This window comes from Mytilus trossulus, chromosome 1 (assembly GCF_036588685.1).
Source record: "Mytilus trossulus isolate FHL-02 chromosome 1, PNRI_Mtr1.1.1.hap1, whole genome shotgun sequence".
NCBI classification, from domain to species: domain Eukaryota; kingdom Metazoa; phylum Mollusca; class Bivalvia; order Mytilida; family Mytilidae; genus Mytilus; species Mytilus trossulus.
The window spans coordinates 26,461,248-26,482,732 of record NC_086373.1 but is presented as its reverse complement, the minus strand read 5'-3'; the positions used below and the strand labels follow the sequence as shown (position 1 = coordinate 26,482,732).

Here is a 21,485-nt window from a genome sequence, read left to right as displayed (position 1 = left end):
AAGCTTTGTTCAATTCAATTCAATAGTTTATTGGAAATAGCACAATAGAGGCGGCCGCGTGATTAAAAATACAGACAATTGTAAATGAAATAAAGATGCATGTAACAACAAGTCATTAGCCAATTTGATGCTTTATAGACATGTTAGAATTCATTGATGTAAGTAACACTGTAAATAATAAATTAGACTACACAGTACCAAAATTTCAACACCTCATACTCTTTTTATGGGTTTAAAAGAAACTACTTTAAAAACATTTACATGTCAGAATGATAAATGAAGTACAAAATATTAAAGCTTTTTGCACTTACCAAGAGCGACTTTTGAGTTAATATCAAATGCTCCTTTCTCATTCCGCTTGCCTGTAGATATCAGTTTCATACCAGAGCATATCTGACATACCACCTCCAAAAGACTACCTAAGCCGTACCTGTAAGATAAAAATTTGATATAGTTATTATAATGAACGGTAGCTTACATCATTTTGTTTTATCGGGAGGCCAAACTTAAAATATATATTGTTTCCCCTATCAGACAAAAAATATATTTACTGGGACTGGGTAGGTAAAAATAATAAACAAAATACAAATCTTGTAAAGCCTCAGTTACACCCGAACTTTTATTGAGTATGAAAAAAGTACTTGATATGTCAAACCATAATAACATTGTATTTTGGGCGGCTTGTCTGACAGGGTTTTTTGGTTTCTTACGACCCGATAATTTTCTAGTTAAAGGAACTTTTAACCCAGAGTTCAACTTGCGCAGAATAGATGTCTTGCCTTGCAGCTGGGGTATGCTCTTACGTCTTTAAGTCATCAAAACCCTTCAGTTTCGTTCCAAGCCAATAGAAGTAGTGCTACCTCATTTGTATAGTCATCCACTGTGCCCTGTTACAGCCATGTCTAAGGTGCTTGCCTTGGTAGGAGAACCATTGGATCCCCTTTTTCGGTTATCAGATACTTCATGTTTGACATACACCGTTTTCCTGAATGCCTTTCGTTTTACATTACAACTAATGAAGTTGGACCACCTTAGTTATGGATGCCATTCTTTTCGCCGAGGCGCGGCGACATGGGGTAGCAAAGTAGGCCTTTCAGACGATGACATAAAATTGTAAGGTTATTGGTCAAGTGACTGTTTTTCTCGGTACATAGATTGTGAAATGGATAAACGGCTGAAAGCCATCTCTACCTTCAGTACCCTTTTACCACGTTAATTTTCCCCTCTTTGGGTTTGGGACTTTATATTACTTCAATGCTTGTCATAAGATTGGGGGCATGTATGTAATTGGGGTTTTTTTAGCTTGGGGTACCAAGCTATTAAATATTGCCATATTGTCTTATGTTTTTGTTTTTATACCAAGTAAGGTAAAGTTCAATTTATTTGTAAATTTGTTTTTAGCACGAATGTTTAAATTTGGCGCGCTCCCGCTTGGTCTTGCAGACCCCAAATACCCAGCCTCGTTTCAGTTTGGACCATGCTTTCTCAGTAACTTGCTCATGGCTGCACGCTTTCTTTTTTGCTAGCCTCCCAGTAGCATTGCTAAGGGTGTTGTGTACATGCATAGCCAATTATTAACTGTATTTTGTAGCATATATTATGATTATGTTATGGACTTTATATTACTTCAATGCTTGTCATAAGATTGGGGGAATGTATGTAATTGGGGTTTTTTTTAGCTTGGGGGTACCAAGCTATTAAATATTGCCATATTGTCTTATGTTTTTGTTTTTATACCAAGTAAGGTAAAACACATTTTTGTCTCCTTTTATACCCGTTTCCCCTTTCTCCTGCCCCTTCTCTCCCTTCTCCCGCCCCCTCTCTCCCATGCTCCAAATACCATGTCCAGGCCCTCTGTTATCTTAATAACACGATGAGATGCCTTTTGAGTTGCAGTGGCCAAATTAGTAAAATTACTCTGCTTTCGAGCGATCGTGAATGGCATTCATCATCTGAGATTTTACAACAGAAAATTTAGCTATTTTCAATGTGTAATATTGCATTCACTTTCACAAAAAAATGTTTAATGTGTATATTTAAAGACCAAATATTGAAAAGGTATGGGATAGACATAGTGTTATTGAATTCAGCACAAGAAAATCGCAAAATTAAATGTATTCTAAAAATATATCTAAAGAGCGCAACTTATAAATCAAAGTTTTATAATTAATGGGGTATCAATAAATTGTTATTGAATTCTTGCGCAATAAATTTGCAAAATATATTCTTTTCTGAAAACATTTATCGCAAGTGTTCATCTATGTACTAATAAAACAAAGGTATCATCCTCTTTGTGTCCTAACTATAACTGATAAATCTATTCGTCTAAAATAATTAAGCATTGAAATAATGTCACATCTCAACATTTTTACATAAGTAACTAGGGTAGGTATATTTCTTGCAGCAAACACAAAAATTAAAACAACACGTTATAAATTTCATGCGATCAAATTTAAATAATGACGTAATACATTAAAATGATGAATCCGATGATGATATTGTACATCTATATTTGTAAATACCTATTTGAGTGTTTGAAAGATAATTTCCTTTTAATATTTTGGTTTTTATCAAATTATCCAGGAAATTAGAGATACGACTTATTGATATACAGCTGTCTTATGAAAATGAAATACTCTTTATTATTAAAAACATACTGTTTGTTAGTTTGTTTACAAGTTAAAACATCATATATCTACAATTCGAAGCATTTGTTTAGATTACCTTATCGGGAACGCTCAAGGCCGGATATGTGATAGCCGAGGATGTATATGAACTGACACAATTGAAGAGCTATCAAACCAGAATGACCAAGTGTTTATATATATTAAAATAATGAACATGACACCAGAAGAGCCACGTGCGTGATTATCACGATATACTGGAGTGAAGAGACACGGTCACACTTCCTCCTGATGTTACATATTGACATACAGATATTTTAACATATATAGAACAGAATTGTATGATTTAAAGGAACTTGAACTTGGACGATTATATAGAGTTTTTATGCCCCACCTACGATAGTAGAGGGGCATTATGTTTTCTGGTCTGTGGCTCCGTTCGTTCGTTCGTTCGTTCGTTCGTCCGTCCGTTCGTTCGTTCGTCCGCAGGTTAAAGTTTTTGGTCAAGGTAGTTTTTGATGAAGCTGAAGTCCAATCAACTACAAACTTAGTACACTTGTTGCTTATGATATGATCTTTCTAATTTTAAAGCCAAATTAGACTTTTGATCCCAATTTCACGGTCAACTGAACATAGAAAATGAAAATGGGAGTTTCAGGTTAAAGTTTTTGGTCAAGGTAGTTTTTGATGAAGCTGAAGTCCAATCAACTTGAAACTTAAACAGTCTCCGGGAAAAGTTTGCAATTCCGCTGAGTCCAAAAGTAGTCACCTTAATTTTTGGAGTTAAGTCAAAACAAAGTTGATAACTTGGTTGGTATTGGTTCCCTGATATTTGTTCTAAAAAATTTTGGCTCTAGCACCACTGTTGAAAAAGTTATGCCCCTTTTTTCAACAATTTCCTCAGAGGAAAAGTACTTTTCCTCAAGGGAAATCAAATTTCCCTGAAGGAAAAAGATTTTTCCTCAAGGGAAATTGTTTTTTCCTCAAGGGAAAAAGATTTCCCTTAGGGAATTTGCTGCATAATTATTTCCTTTGAGGAAATTCTTTTTCCTTTGAGGAAATTTGCAGCTTCAAATTTTCTTCAAGGAAATTTGCAGCTTAAAATTTCCTTTGAGGAAATACTTTTTCCTGTGAGGAAATTTGTAGCTTCAAATTTTTTCCTTGGAGGAAATACTTTTTCCTGTGAGGAAATTTTTGACAAACACTTTTCCTTGGAGGAAAATTCAAGACAACAAATTTCCTCTGAGGAAATCATTGTTCTTCAAATTTCCTCAAGGGAAATTTCTGAACATCAAATTTCCCTTAAGGAAATGTTTTTCCTCTATGGAAATCTCATAACAGTACAAACAGTATTAATATATTTTCTGCTAGACTGAATTATCGATACAAAAGATAATTAAAACTTTTATACTGTAATACAAATTTTCATGGTGAGTATTTAACATACAAAAACAAAAGGCTGAATGTTTAGCATGTTTAAGACAATACAATAATAAGCAAAACGCTATAAATAGCATACCATTTGTGATGTTATTAATATTGTGCTCATATTTGAATATTAAATAAAATAAACACTTTTCATGTCAAATTAACTTGTCTTCTGTTACAGCTGCTGTGTATTCAATCCCCTACATAACAGTTCAGTGCATAAATAATTCAATCCACAAGACATCTTCCTTCAATTTGTTGAATAAATTTTGGCAACATGTTCTTCAAACATCTTCTTTGTATATTTGATATCATGGAGCCATGTACATGAATGGATAAAGCAGGTTTTTATTTCGACAACAAACATGGCAAAGACACTATTATTTTTCTTAATTTCTCCATAATCCATCAGTGAATATGAATGTAGGTTGTTACATTTTACACAATTGTGTTCTTTGATAGTACTCCATTTTGTTTATAGCAATTTTGTAGGATTTTTTTCTATTTCTTTTTCCAGAAAACACACAGTCGAGTTCATTTCACATTAGTAATCCAATTAGTACATTATGTAGAAAAGTATTAACAATTAAAATTCCTCTTCAGTATAGACCTGCAGGACCTGTTGATGATCATAAAAACCAAGATATCTGACCTATAACTACACAAAATAAAAAAAAAATGTTATAAATTGAGAAAAAAACAGCAATATAAATAAGCTTATTTTATCATGTTTTAATGAACATTTTGAGAAACTTTCATTTGATATTCTTACTTGTCATGCTTATGAGTTCTCTTATTTCAGTGCTTTGTGTCCAAGATTTAATATTCTTTGTTTAGTGCCTTGCAGTGATATTTAAAGTTGAGCCACTTGCAATAGTTGTTATAGAATGTTCATATGTTGTGTTAATATTTGAACCACTGTCCTATATTATGGTCAGGTTGAGTGCGATCCATTTTAACTATAGATGCGATGAATTATCACTGATAGTGCAGTCATTTCTGATGTGGAATTTTCGAAGATGCGAGGAATTTTTATTGTAGAATTATGTGATAAATGCACTTGAAACAAAGGAAAAAACTTAGTTGATGACTTTAGAATTTATGATAAATGTATTTTCAAATTGAGATACAAACTCCTCATTCATTCTTTATCAAATATATAGCTTTTCAAACTTGTAACAAAAACGCTTCTCAAAATGTCATATTGTATTCTTCAAATTACGTTTTTCCTTGATTTAAAAAAAGAATTAAAAGATATTTACTGTATTTTTTTTTAAGTCAAAGATTGATATGGCGGAGTTTAAGTGCAGTCTGTGTAAAATAGAGACGAGTACATTTGAGGACGTTATCTTCCACGTAATAAATACACTTGCGAACAGAGAAATATGCATCTTGAAACGCAATGTTGACAGAAAAGCTTATATAAGATTAACTTTCCCAGTTGTACCCTCAACTGCTTCAATTTCCATATTCTGAAAAAGACAGTTTTGGTAGAATAAATGTTCTTGACTCGATTGTTGCTAGCATGATTTTTACTGTTTAAGGTGAAACGGTATGTGACATAAATTATCCACAGTCATTAAAATATGAAATGTAAGGTGTGTGGGCGAACTTTTTTGTTTGCATTGGTACGTGAAGTAGAGCACCCTTGATACAAAAAAAAATATATCCGTAATGGACAGCTCGATACCAGAGGAGGATTTAGGGGACAGGGGTTGCCCCCTTTTTGGGAAAACATTTGGTTTCTTTTATATGAAATCACTGGAGTTGGTCCCCTCTGAGGCAGTCATTGGACCCCTACTTATAAAAAAATCTAGATCCGCGAGTGGATACTACCACAGAGGTCAAACAATGCACATTTGGGTAAATGTACACGACATGCATGCTACAATTCATGTTTGATGATCTTAGACCCTTTGGACCTCTATGTGGGCTATTACGGTAACTTGTTAAAAAATCCCCAAACTGGATACAAGGTTAGATTCAGCATGTCAAAGAACCCCAAATATCCATAAGGTCTTTTGTCTATAAATTTGGAGACCACAAACTTGAAAAAGGGACCAAAAATATAAAAATGCATGCATGGGATACATTTGTTATTGAAGGCATGACTGTAACAATAGGATGGAGATAAAAAAAAATATCTTATTCTGGGGTCTCAAGGGGGGTCTGATCCCTGATCCCGCTTACTGCCTTGTCAGATTCCCGTATCCCGCTTATACTATGCAGTTCTCATTTTTTTGAAATTTTCCGTGTCCCGCTATACTTTATTTCTCGTTTTCACGACACAATCATTTGACTTTCACGTGTCACGCTTACAAAAAATCGGCTTACCCCAACGCGACCCACTATTCTGCTCTTTTCTGACTCATATTAAGCCCATTATAAATATATTAAAAAAGTTTGTTTTTTATCCCTTTTTATCCCGTCTCGTTTCGGTTTGAGCCACAGATAGATATGATGTCATATGTGACAATGAGACAACTCTCCATCTGAGTCACAATTTATAAAAGTATACCTTTATACGTCAAAATACGGTCTTCAACATGGAGTCTTGGCTCACACCGAACAGCAATTAAGTTATAAAGGGCACCAGTGTAAAACCTTTTAAACGGGAAAACCAACAATTCAATCTATATCAAGATGTACGTAATTAGTGGTGAAGTGTCATGGAAATGGATAAAAAAAAATAAGGATATGGAAATGGATAAAAAAAATAAGGATATGGAAATGGATAAAAAAAACCAAGGATAAAGATCCCTATACGATTTATGAGAAATTAAATGGAATACATTTGAAATAAATGTTATTTCTATTGAATTTATTTAGAGTGTTTTAAAACCAAACTTTCCTCCGTAAGTTAAATTTTATCAAATCCGTCTCTTACTCTATCTATTGTTTGAGCAAGTTGGCTAAATTAAGGCTTTACAGCTAATTTCCTAATGCATGTAAAGCAAAACTTTGGTTGACTTGCTTGCTAAGTTTGTATAATTGTTTATACAAACTTTGTAAATAAGATTGACATCTTTAAACAATATGTATCGGCATAGTTTAACCTGTATTTATATGATTATTATATTTGAATTAAATTGGGTGTTATCATAATGATTGTACAAAAAAAACAAAGCATGCACGCTAACTGAAGTCTAGCTTTACATGCTTAAAAAAATACGCTGTAATAGATAAAAAATAAATATATCATACAGTGGAAATGCCCCGCATATACAATAATAATGAATCGCTCTACAGTAAAAATGAAAAAAATAGTATCATTATTCGACAGTAAACATGACTCGCATAAAGAAAGCATCATAGTGGAATCCGGTTCAATATGAAGAAACTGAATGACAAAACCTATTCTACGTTATACAACTTTAATAATTGTGTTGAAATGAATATTATTTCTGCAACAACATCTTACCTGTTAGTTGTAAAACACCTGCACGATCTGTTCGTGAAATGTCCTAAATATTCAGCTATTTTGGTATATATTTCACAGCTATTTGGATTTAGGCGCGAAAAAACCCCGTTCGCATCTCTTACTTTGTTTTATTAGTATTATGTGTTTCTTAACATATACTTTTAAACTAATTTTCTTTATTTTCTTCAAAAATAAAAAAAAGGCGTCTGTTTATATATCATTCTACATCAAAAATTTCTGGCATATACAGTAAAAATGATATTTTAGGATCCGCACTTTACATACACTGGTAATTGATAATATTGTTATATCGTATTGTTTAATACATTTCTATTTATAACTTTAACCGTGTCAAACTCTTACTACAATTACGGGATAGGATTGAAATACATTACGGACATAATAATTTTTATTAAACTTACAAGTGCTTGCAAGGATTGAGGAAAACATAAAAAGAAAAATTAGAAAGACAGAGGAAAAACTAAGAGAAGATTCCGAGCGGAGAGACCAGATGAAGAAAGAAGACCATGATGCTAACATAGTTGTAAACAGCAAAGACGTTACCGCCGTTGTGGTAGACGTTCTTCTAATTGTTTCTGTGTAAATACTTATTGTATATAATAAAATAAATATCTTCTGTTTGTGTATATATATCTTTCTTATCTATCAAACAAATGTTCATCCATCTTTAGTGAGCAATAAGTACAGTCCAAGAAGATGTGCATACGCATACTTGACTGTACAAAAACTTGTTGATTTACTCGCTAATCTTCTCGCTAGAAATATTGTTTTGATAGTGGGTAGAGTAAACCCAAAGAGCCGATAAAAGTCTCCCACATCGGTCTATGAACATTTTTAACAATGGACACTCTCCAAAATTGAAGACTAGAATGAAATTCCTGACAAAAATCTCTTTTTTATTGATCTTGTATTGCTGATTATTTTGTTTGTCAGTTTACAGTTTCTCTCTTGCTTATTTAGTTTTTGCCCAAAATACAAAAAAAGAGAGTAAAAATTGTCATTCACTCCTACAAGAAGTCGTCTGAGAGTTTTTGGCGTAAATAGACACTTGATGTATAAAGTCAAAGCCCTGACCACATGCACACCTTCAATATATGTTCAAACAGCAGCAAAAAGAAAACTTCCTAGCATTTAAACTGTAGGAGGAGTTATCTAGAATAGCTTTGCACCTCTTATGCAAGTATGTACTCCAAAAATGACAAAGTTCAACTACAATGTATCTCCCAAAAGAGCAAATATCAATAAAATAAAAACCCTGACCACATGCACACCTTCTAAATATGAGCTAACAGCCAGCAAAGTAAAAACATCCTAGAATTCAAACTGTAGGAGGAGTTATCTGGAATAGCTATATACCAATAATGAATTAGCATGGCCTTATCTAAATTTTCGGGGTGTAAAAACAACATCACCTTAAAAATGATGATGTGATATAATGTTGTAATAAGTTTTTTTTTATAGGTACAGCCAAACTTCCAAACGAAATCGTTGTATTCATATAAGAAATTAGGAATGGTTTTAAATAATTGGTGGTAACTAAATTCCTGGACTAAAAATTCATCAGTGATACATTGATTACTTTTATTGAAATTTAAAACGTCACTCCATGCATGGGCATGGAGAACAAGTTGGGATATATCAACAATGTAAGATGGACCCAAAGGAACATCAAATTCCAAAAAAAAAAATTAACAACATTGAAATATCTAAATATCAATGTATAACAGATTTGAAATATATTAGTTGCTGTACAAATACAGATGACAAGAAAATTAACAATAACACTCAGTTCTACCCTCCAGGCTTATCAAATGACCAATTTGATAGTATAACAATAAGAATACAAAAATAAAAGTACAAATTGTCTCCCTTTTATGTTTATTTAAGGAATGACTAATACTTTTTTCTACTATGAAGAAATAACATAAAAAATGTGGTGCAAACTGAATAACCCGCGTTGCGAGTTATTTAAAAGTATGCATCAAATTTTTTAGGTTATTTCGAATAGGCAGAAAAAATATTAGTCATTCCTTATAATTTAATTCTAAATTCCATTTTAAGGAGTAAATCAGGAAAAAAACGGTGAGAACGTCACGGTCACATGGCAAAATTATGTCTATGAGCTGATAGACAAAAAACTTTTAGCCAATCAGAAGACGTTTTACATCCAAATTAAATGATATAGTAATATTAAATTTAAAGATTATATTTCAATAAGTGATCCATTCCACTGTATTAAATAGATAAAGAAAATAGATGTCATTCATGACAATTCTTTAAAACCAATTATGGAACAACTCTTAGTTGCACATGTATTGGATTTGGTTTCGTATGGTTAAATATGTATTTATACTACAATCTTTCAATTTGACAAGTCAAAATGTGTTGATTGTTTAAATCTATGTGATATACAGTCACTGACTGTTCATAGCATTATTCCACGAATACAGCTTTAAAATTTAAATTTAAATGTAAACACTTCTGTGAGGGGAACACAACATAAACTCATTTCTCATACAAAAATTTAACATAACATATTGTTCTCAATCATATTTGTTAATTAAATAGTAAAAATTAGAATGTTCCTATTGATATTAGTCGCACTCACTTATCTGAATGACTTTAGCAACCCAAATTCATAAATCTAAACAATTTTACTCCGCCAAAGTAAAAGCTTTTTTTTTTTATGGGGAATCATTAAAAGCTGTTTCAAAATAATTTATAAAAAACGAAAGGATAACAATAAACTGGTTTAAAATGGTTTCAGATTGCAGTATAAAGACAGCAACAGTGTATATTCAAAATATAAATATATGGATTTTACACGAATAGTTGTGAATGCTTAGGATAGAAAAAGAAATTTGGAAATAAGAAAAACCTGTATTTTACTTCAAAATTGACTTACTTTTTTTGCATTTAACATTAAAATGACTGCAGCAATTCCAGGTTCAAGGAAGACATTTACAAATTTTTCAAGATAACAAAAGTAATATAAAACAGAAACGTTAGATCTATTCAACAAATGCTTGTATATTGAAACTAAGTTGACTTGCTTTCTTTGTTTGTTTGAATGTTTGCGCTAGCATTGTAATTAACATTGACATCTGACATCAAAATATATAGTATATAAAAAAGAAGATGTGGTATGATTGCCAATGAGACAACTATCCACAAAAGACCAAAATGACACAAACATTAACAACTATAGGTCACCGTACGGCCTTCAACAATGAGCAAAGCCCATACCGCATAGTCAGCTTTAAAAGGCCCCGATAAGACAATGTAAAACAATTCAAACGAGAAAACTAACGGCCTTATATATGTAAAAAATGAACGAAAAACAAATATGTAACACATAAACAAACGACAACTACTGAATTACAGGGTTGATTTTTAGCCCTTGATTTGATTGTACACAGAGTAATATCATACCTTGGAACTTCATTGGAAAATAACTGCATATTACAGATCCTTTGTTATCATTTTATGAAGCAATCAATAGGGTTACCCTTCAGATATATTGGAAATATGAAAAGAAATTTGTTGAAAATAAACATGTTTTTAAATTTTTCTGTATAGGATACGTTAGCTTTAAGGTTTAAAATGTAGTAATACAAGAATTGATATCAATTTACTAAAGAAAATCACACAATAAAAATCTTTAATTAAACTTCAAGGACAACACAAACAAACTGCAATAAAAATCATATTGCAAAGTGAACATACAGTATCAAAGTCCTAGGTATTATATTATAAAACAAACCAAATCAAGTCAACCACAGTTTTGATTTACAAGCTTTTGAAGTACATCCAGTATAAATTCTTTTTTTGTTTTTTACTTAAAATAAATGTTGGCAGGTTAATAAGGAATTTACGTTTATGGGCATAGATCATTAACGATTAAATGTTCATTTTTTATATATATTCATCTACATTTACAATGTCAAGAAAAGAATATTATTAATCTTAAACATTTTGCAGTTTGATACTGTGATTGAGAAAAAAAAACTTACATTATATCATTCCAATCAAAAACACTATTTAAAATGCCAAAATTACAAAAATTACTGCCAACATTTTCTGAAAGCAGTGGAAGATCGCAATTTAATTTTGAGGCCAATATATTGAGACACTCTGAGAATTAAATGTACAAATAAAAGAAATAGACTGTTTTGAAAGACTAAATGTCACAATCTAAAAGTTTACCTATATTACTTGTCATATAACTTTCCAATTATCTTTTAAAACAGTAATACCCACTGCACTATCGTTTTGTTTTTAAATTTTTAAATTTTTTCTATTCACTCATACATATGCATATTTGTATAGTCTCAGTGAGCCACTTATGCTTGTTAAGGTAGTTTGTGAGTATTTCAAAATAAATTAAACAACAAAACAAAACAAAACACTATCAGTACAGATTTTTATTAAATAATCAAAATTTGACGCAGGGATGCAATTAGTTGGAGCATTTTATTTAAATGAACATCATAATATAAAATTAGTTAGTTACTATGAAGGTTTTTTAGTGATTCATAATTGTTTAGCATACTAACGTACTTACTACTGTATTTAGGGGAGGAGAATCAGATAATTGGAATTTATAAAGGGATCAAAAGTAGATATTTTTGTTTTATGTTAAAGTAAGAAAAAAGTATGCTGGTTCCATTTATTTGTTTAATTTAAAAAAAAAACCATTTTAAAAGAGATCTTCTCATGTTTCCTGTAAAACTCCTTATAAAATATTTTATTTTTCACAACATGTAGTTAAAAAACAAGCTCTGTGACATAGCATTTGTATCACATTTTGAACATATCATGAACTTGAATACATTTTTTTTATAGTTTGAAAAGGTCTGCTGTCTTTTGTTTATACCCCATACAACCTTAATACAGCTAGTGACAGTAGTCATTGTCAAATACTAAATTTTGAAAAAAATAATCTATCTTTTATTTTATCCTACCGTATTTCTATTTACTCTTCAAATTGTAATTTGAGAAGAAATTTTAAAATCATTTTTTTATGTAATTCCGAAATTTGTTTTACGTTTACATTTTCAACTACAGATACATCTTGGACAGGAACTTGTTGTGTGTCTTGTTCTTGCTCTTCTTGTGATCCAGTTTCAGTTGCCTCTTTCAGTTTTTGCTGGCAAAAGTTTAGCAGCTCCTCAGAACAAATTTCCTTTTACACTTTTCATCTAAAGTAAAAAAAAAAAAGGAGTATCCTTTAAATCCTTTAAAACTGATTCATAGTTATGCAGGAATACTGATGCCATATTGATTTTATTCAAATACAATGATTGGGATTTAAAAATTAAATTTGCCCACATCAGTTTTAAATTGCAGAATAAATACAATGTTTGTACATTGTATAAAAATATAGATTTGTTTCAAGTGATTACAGCTGGCCTCACTTTTTTTTTAAATTATCTAATACAACTTACAAAATAATTAAATAAAATTTTATTTATAAAAATTATGAAACTTTCATTTATTATCCTATGATATAAAAATATTACCAAAATTTAATTAAAGAAAAATTTATGGATCAATGGATGGCAAATTAAATGCATATTTAGGAAGAAAATATGAAATATGAGAATAAACCCTGCTTTGTACTAGAACAACACGCTGAGCTGAATTTTAAACGTGCTATTTCACAAGATAACAGTCCAATGGAAGACATGGCAATCTACCATAACACATTATTCTGATTTTGATCTAACCAGTCTTTGCTCTCACTCCTATATGAGGCAAAAAGCAGCAAATACCAATTTTCAAGTCTTTGGTTTGGTCCAGATGGAGCTAACTAATTTGAAATAAAGACTTTCATGCACATTTCACCTATATGACATATAAAAGAAGCTAGATACTTCTTTAATAATACTCCACACTTAATGTGTTTAAGGTTTGTGTTTAAAGTTTTAGATTCAGAATAAAATTTTAAAAATACAGCCCGTAACAGAGAAGTGATCGAATTGGTGTTTCTTTACCGCGTCAAAATTAGCTACGCTATCGACAAACTTAATTGAGTAGTGACCGAACTATTGGTACTTTAACGTTAAAAAGATTGACAATGCTGACAAACTTTCATGTGTTGATAATCAAGTTTAATACCGATAATATTTAAAATAATTATAATAATACGAAACAAAATATGTCCATGCACCATTTCGATTGAGCGAAAAGTAGTCATTTCTTCAAAGTCAGAACAGAAAAAAAAAGATTTATGGAAGGACGTCTTGATAGTATTATTTCCTTTACAATTTTACCAAAAACTAAAAGAAATATACTGGTAAACAATTAAAAGGGTGTTTGATAGGAATGAAGTCTTTTATTTTTTCGGACTGCAATGTGTACCGTATGTGTGATGGATTTGAATTCAATCAATAACTTTGAAATGTTTTCTCATATGTATACACAAAAAGGAGGACTGGTATTTGTACTTCTGTTAGAATATGTCTTCGTGGTGATACTGTTGGTGAGTAAACCTCCACCAACATGCAGTGGCGTACATAAGATAAACATGAGCCCGTGCAGTACAAACACATTAGCTGTTGTTCTTGTCGTAGAGATTTATTACACAAATAGTTATTTTTTTTATTAATATCTATTCCTTACACATGGTGGCAATTTTGTTAATATACGTTTTCAAATACGGTTGATGTAAGAGCATCAATAATTATCAGAATAAAACAATATTGCCAATCACTTAAGAAAAACGATGGTGTAGGCGTGGGTTATCTGGCAAACAAATCTTTATAAGGAGGCAAAATTGAGGGGGCTTTTTTAAACTTAAAAAAAACACGATTCCAGGAAAGACATTCCTCCTTTGCATTCAATCTTTTACTGAGTCGGACTAATAAAAGTTTATTATTCTTTTCTCCAATATATTTTATTGTTTTTTCTCCAATATATTTTATTGTTAGCGGAACCATAGCAAATAAGTCTAAGAAACCAAAAGACATTTATCAACCGTTTCTGTACCTTAAAAGTTTTCGCTTGTAATTCTAAAATAACTAAGTTCAAATGGCATGGCATGTCTTGTTGAGATTTTTGTCACAAACACAATTAATTCTATGATACTCTTAGTCACAGAATCAGCTCTGTTGTCCTTTGATTGAACCTGTAGCCGTTTTTGATTTATTATTGTTTTATAATTTGCAAAATGTCTTACTTCCGTTCAAACAAAACGGAAAACAGGAACAGAGAAGAAATAATTGGATTTTTTTATGAAGTAATTTGTCATCTGATATTTATCTGTCTATATATGATATTAAAAAGATCAATATATATTCAATAAAGCCTATTATGTTGTTGAAAAATGTCATTTTATTGATATTTATTAACGAAACCCTTCTGAATATTCTCATTTAATATTTTAACTAATCCAAATTCTGCTCTTCTGTCAAAATTCCTAATACTACTTACTGTTCAACAAAAAAGTATCATTGTAATTTAAATTAGTTTTTTCCGGGCCAGATCTTAAATGCAATAATCAAAGACACGAAAAATACAAAGCAGAAATAAGAACCGAAAAACAATTAGGAAAATCTCCTAATATTTAGACACTATCATTTATAGTTTATATCAACACTATTTGAATCAGGTTTTCAAAAAACTTATCTGATAAAAAGAAATTAAAGGATAACGCAAATCTGATAAAACAAAATCATACATTTAATCGAACAAATATGTTGTTTGCTTAGATAGTCTATTTCCTTTAGTGTAATATGCTAACGGGCACTGTTGTGATAAAAAGAGTACAGTTGCAGAGAGTAATTTTTTTAAGTTTTAATAAAACTAATGAAAAAAAATCAACATCCTTATATGTTTTGGACGACTAGAAAAACTTGTATGTGCATGGAATTGTTAATACGTGTATATGGAAACAGATGTCCAAGCTTATGGACTTCTAAAAGTATGGAACGCCATTGGAGCCAAATAACGGTTATTAGGGTCCGCCCGTCAAAAGACGGGTACCGCATGGTAAGGGTTAACAAACTTTAAAAAAATAAAATATTTTTTAAGCGTTTTTGAACTAATCCTTGTATCTAGAGGCCTTACTGACCCGTTCTGACCCATAATAAGAAGAAAACACATCCAAATTTGAGCTAAAACTGAAAAAAAAAATGGTTTCTTTTACCAAGGTCCTTAACCCTTACCATGCGGAATTGTTTTTAGAAAATGTCTAATTTTCGTTTATTTGCAAAAATAAGCAAATTATATGCAAATGAGCTGAGCCCTGTTGCTATAGCATATTGATTTCTTTAAATCTAATATAGGTGATCACGGGGTGGGGTGGTCGGGGTGAGGAGGCGGATTTTTTTTGGCGGGAATTTGTCCCAAAGTGGGTCAACAGGTGCAAAAAGCGTCAATTTTGCCGATTTTTCACCCCTTCTCTTGACCCAGAAGACCCAGGGTTGCTGGTGAAGGTATCCAGCTGTAGCCTGCGTGTAGAGTGAACCCTAGTGAACAAATTGACCCCAACAGTTGTTAGGTCAGAGTGAATCTGATCTTGATTCATCAGTCTACAGAAGGTCATTTGGGCCCAAAATACCGAATTTCACGATTTTTGCCGATTTTTGACTTCGAATGAACCCAAAACCGGAAGTAGTTGTTTCCTATGCGTATTTCAATAATACTAATGATCAGTAGTTATATGGCTGTGGGTTTGCACTATCTTTGCCAGTTTTATGCCTCTGAACTTCTTGTGTAAGATACAGATGTGAAGCCTACTCCTCCAGAAAACCGAGTTTAAGCGAATTTCAATTTTCCAAGTCCGTATTTGTGCTCAAAATGCTATTATACATGAGAAACGTGAATATGGATAGCCTCAGGTTGACGGAACATGCATAACTTTTAAAATAAGTATCATAAAGTGGACTTCTAAAAGTATGGAACGCCATTGGAGCCAAATAACGGTTATTAGGGTCCGCCCGTCAAGAGACGGGTACCGCATGGTAAGGGTTAAGAATCTGAACACTTTTTGAACCACTTCTGGAACGCGTAACAGTGTTCTAAATATTAACATTGGTGTTCCAGTTTTTAATAGTATGTGTGCATCTTTCGAACGCTATGTGTGCTATTCTTGAACGGATAGTGTGTACTCCTTGAACGCCGAGTGTTTGAATCTGGAACGCGTAACAGTGTTCTAAATATCAACTTTGGTGTTCCAGTTTTTAACATCATGTGTGCATACTTCGAACGCTTTGTGTGTTATTCTTGATCGGATAGTGTGTACTCCTTGAACGCCTAGTGTTTGAATCTGGAACATGACCTTGTGAGCAAAATTGTATGCCGTTACGCGTTCCAAGCCTTGTAACACTTCTGGAACGCTCGGACTGTGCTCCAGAAGTATGTGTTAATATCCAGAACACATAGTGTATACATGTATTAGTGGAACACAATTTTACATGTTCCAGAAAAAAGTGTTCTATTCTCTGAAACATTATTGTGGTCTTGTAAAACAAATAATTAAATTGATTAAAAACATCTTTAATTGATTAAAAGAGGCAAAATTAAAAAAAAAAGTACAATACAATGTGAAATATTGAAGCAACTTTAAAATGACAAGTTAGACAATTTAAAAATATAACATTTGTAATTTGCAAAAATTAATGTGTCCAAATATTTAACCATAAACAAATTGTTCGTCATATTTAAAATTAGTATGTAACAACAAAGTTTAGTGACTTATGAACACAGTTTAACTCATCGTTTGCAACTTCTCAAGTCAAGCACTGTCCTGAATTACAAAATACTTATGTCAATGACTCGTTTATCACCAATATTTTCGATGATCCACAGCTTTCATAGCACTCAGATAGTCAATATCAAACATAAAATACCCTGTGTACAGCTTTCATAGCACTCAGATAGTCAATATAAAACATAAAATACCCTGTGTATATGCTGCTACTAGTCGAGTCGGTGTTCATGTAACACTGCTACCTTAGGTACTTTTGAACATGATTTGAGTCGTCTAAAACTGATTTTGAGCTGCCATTTTTTTTTAGAACATTCGTCTTTTGAGCTGCCATTTTTTAGAACATTCGTCTCCTTGGGTTATAACTACTCTTTAACCTTGTTATCCATCAACTGTGAGTTCTAAAATATGAAATATAAAGTGTATGAGTAAACAAATTATGGATCATGTCGATATTCCTTAAGAATTAGAATTAAACTCTTATTTCGTTTATTTAATTCCATTATACTTGTCAGCATTATTAGATAAGATACATTTGTTAAAGAGTGGTATACATGCAAGTATATGGGCTCTTGTGTTCTATAGCTTTTAAAAAAAGATGGTAGGAAGTGTCCAGCAAATGCTCATACAGTAGGTGTTTTAGGCAAAACTTTGTCGTTAGACTTGTCACTAAACTAACTGCTCACATTTCTAGAAACTAACTACCTTGCCTCTTTCTTTTTTTTTAAAGATATGTAGTATTTTCACTTATGATCTGTATACGGTAATTCCAATTTAAATTGATGTTATTATATCGAATTTAGCTCAAATAGTTTTCTGATTATAATGTACACCAGTGAATGGTGCACATTTTATTGATAAATCTGCAATAACAAAACTTGTAAGAAGTCAATGGGCACTCCTAAAATTCTTAAACTTACATATGAAAGTACTTTTATGGTGCAGGATAAGTAGTCATCTCTTGAACTGCGAAATTTTCTCTTCATTCTCGGCGAGGTATGCACGAACAATTACCCCTTAGTACTGTAGATGTGTTTGTACCCTATAAAAGTAACATAACAATACATAACAATACATGGTCAATACATGTATGAACGGTGGACATTTGCTAAAATGAATTACTAAGATTTAAGTATTTAAGAATGAGAAAGCTATTAATATAACATATACATAAGAAATTTAAAATTAGTGTTGCAGTATGCCTTTTTACAAACTTCTGTCTTGACATTGGAACATATGGTGTTCAGAGAAAACGATTAGCTGGAACGTTTCATGTTCGAAACTAGAACACATTTACAATAGCAACGATATCATTAAACATTTACGTATAAATTTACATTGGTTATTTTTTTTTATAGCATGATCATCTAAATATATTCTCTCAACGAACCTCCTACTTTTTAAATCGAATTATGGCATAACAGCACCGTTATGTGTTGACACAAAATGTTCTACTTCCATTTATACTTCAGTGTGTCCTGTGAAAGTAGAAATTTGTTGATTTAATACTAAAAAAAATGTGTGATAAATATAGATAATTAAACATACCTATTAAATCAAGCTTTGCTGTAATTTTCTTCAGTGACGCTTCTTCAATCACGATCAAAAACCAAACGTCCGGTACATTAAATACGTCACGCGCTGTTATGTACGCGGGCATGTTTCGAACACATGGCGTTCGGCGGGAAATGGTAAATTTGAACGCATCATGTTCGACGCCAGAACGCTTTTACAATAGCAACGTTTTCATGAGCATTTACGCATTTACATTGTAAAAAAATGTACCCAAAGAACTTAAGTCCTTTAGAAAGAAGATTTATGCTAAAAATCAATCATTTGCACGCTTATATAAATACGCTCTTTCATTTTTTTTTTACCAAACTATAATTTGCTTATGTTGATACAGCTAAAATACATTAATAGTGCGAATCACCCTTATTCATCGTCTGTTTGACTCTGAAGCGATGAAATATTTGTTCACTCCCCATTACAATATTAGAACATTTCTAGTGTTCAATTTAGAACACTTGTCTTGAACATGTGCGTTCAAAGACTGAACACAATGTGTTATAGTTTTTAACGCTGGCGTTCAATGTGGAACACGAATGTTAATAACTGAACATATTGTGTTTAAAAATGGAACGCGTCTAGACGCGTCAGGCGTCCGCAATATTTGCAGTGTACGAAGCGCAAGTTTTGAAATATCTGATGGTTCATGTATGCATAGCAAATTGTTAACCCTGTAAACCTTTCTGTTCCCGTTCTTTTGAGACCGTATGATAAACTTTTATTACCTTATTATTTTCTTGTTTTACTTTATATTTCGAGATAACTAGTATTTATTTACTGTTCTAAACATTGAGATTTCCGTACTTTACCTCGATATCAAATAAAGTCTGAAACGACCCGTGTGAAAACAATTTCCAAAGGAGTCCCTGCAGCAGAAAAAGTGTCCATTTTAAACGTTAAATATCTTTCTTTTCCTCTATATCATCTTTAACAATGTGATTTGTATCCCTGGTTTTCGATGGGGTTCGTTTTGCTCAGTCGGAATCTTTCGCCTCTCTTATACGCTACTGGTTGCTTGAACCGTTAAATTACTATTTTCGCAATGCAACACCAAGGACAGACTATGAATAAGGTCATATAAATAATTATATCATATCTGCATAAAACTATTGATTATTAAAATGATGTTTTACTTTCTTGACGAGCTAGTTATTGTATGTCCTAGTTTTGCATTAACTGTTCAAATTTAATTACAAAGTCTTATGAAGAATGTTGATATATCATTGAGTCGCAGTTGAGAGATGGAGGGAGCCTCCATCTCTCAACTGCGACTCAATGATATATATCATCTAGTTAGTCTTACTTGTCACTTCATGTAAGGTTTACTTCGTTCTATTGCAAGTTCTATGAATTTTAATCCAAATGTTATCTGGTGCGTTGATTTCAATTTTCTATTTCTTATCTATATTTAGCCCTTTTTAGCTGCCTAATTTGCTTCCGTCGTAGCCGTAGTAAACTTTTTAAAAAATCGTATATCCTTTTAAACCACTTTACGAACTTCAACCGAACTTGAACTTAATGATCCTTAGTGTCACTTATATAAAGGTTATGTATTCTATTTGTACCTGTAAATCAACCAACATGGCAACATTGACTGAACAAATAACATAAAGGTAAACTGCATTAAGTATGTTGTATCTTGAAAACCAAAATATATAGAGAAAACCCGACTAGGGTCAGACATGCTAAGAATTTTAAAATCAACCTACTTCTCTGTTGCATCAAAATTATCAGATGACTTTTTATTGGAGTAATTGCCCTTTTGACTTATTTTCGTGCTTGGATATTACCAAAACAATAATAATAGCTATCTAGTATCATTTTCTTAATGCAGTTTACCTATATTAATCGCAATACAAGATCTTCAAAAATGCCAATATGACCGGAATGACTCCTCTAAAGAGTGGTTTGATAAATGCATGACATTTTAAGATAAAAACATTTCTGTAAACAGGAAGCTGAATATCAAAGAAACCAGAAACTTACCATTATCATACTCATCAAGAAATTATTACTGTCAAATGACGAATTTGTTTGGCAATTTTAGCTTTTCTTTTTATTATCTTGAAAACTAAACTAGATAGATAATAGTAAATAAAGTTAAGAAAAATGATCTACAATACAATTTCTAAAGAAATATCATTAACGGTACCAATTTTACTGCACTAGATGCGCATTTCTGCAGTAAATGTCTCTTCAGTGATGCTAGAGGCAAACATATTTACACTAATACAACGTTTACAATTTGACGAAAGTATTCCTAATCATATTTCAGAAACTAAATAATTTAGATTAGATAAACTCATAAAAATATCATCTGAACGTATGCAGTTAGTCAAGTCCAAAGTAGTGCGGGAGTGGGAGTCGTTAATTGTATTGTTCACAACATATCTAGGTAATTAAAAGGGGTTTATTTCATTCTATTTATAATGCAGTTTGTATTGTAGATTATTAATTGCCATCCCATCAGGTTACAAATGTGCATTCGAAATGAAGTCATGTTATTGGTGTTATACAGTTGTGATATTAGTATAGTAGCAGTAAACAAGAAAAGTGAATATAAATTGAAGCCTTTTTACATGCTAAACATTGAAAAATGTGCCACAAAGATATAATTTTCTAATATATACCGCTTCTTTTTTCATAACGCATTTACAACCCCTCTAAACAGGTGGAGTTTGTTACAAAATATACTACGCCCAATGAGGCG

The 21,485-nt window shown here is 31.8% G+C and overlaps 1 pseudogene; it reads left to right on the top strand.

The window, feature by feature from the left end:
- Positions 1-592: 592 nt before the first annotated feature.
- Positions 593-1,117, top strand: LOC134708299 (uncharacterized; annotated as a pseudogene).
- Positions 1,118-21,485: the final 20,368 nt, after the last annotated feature.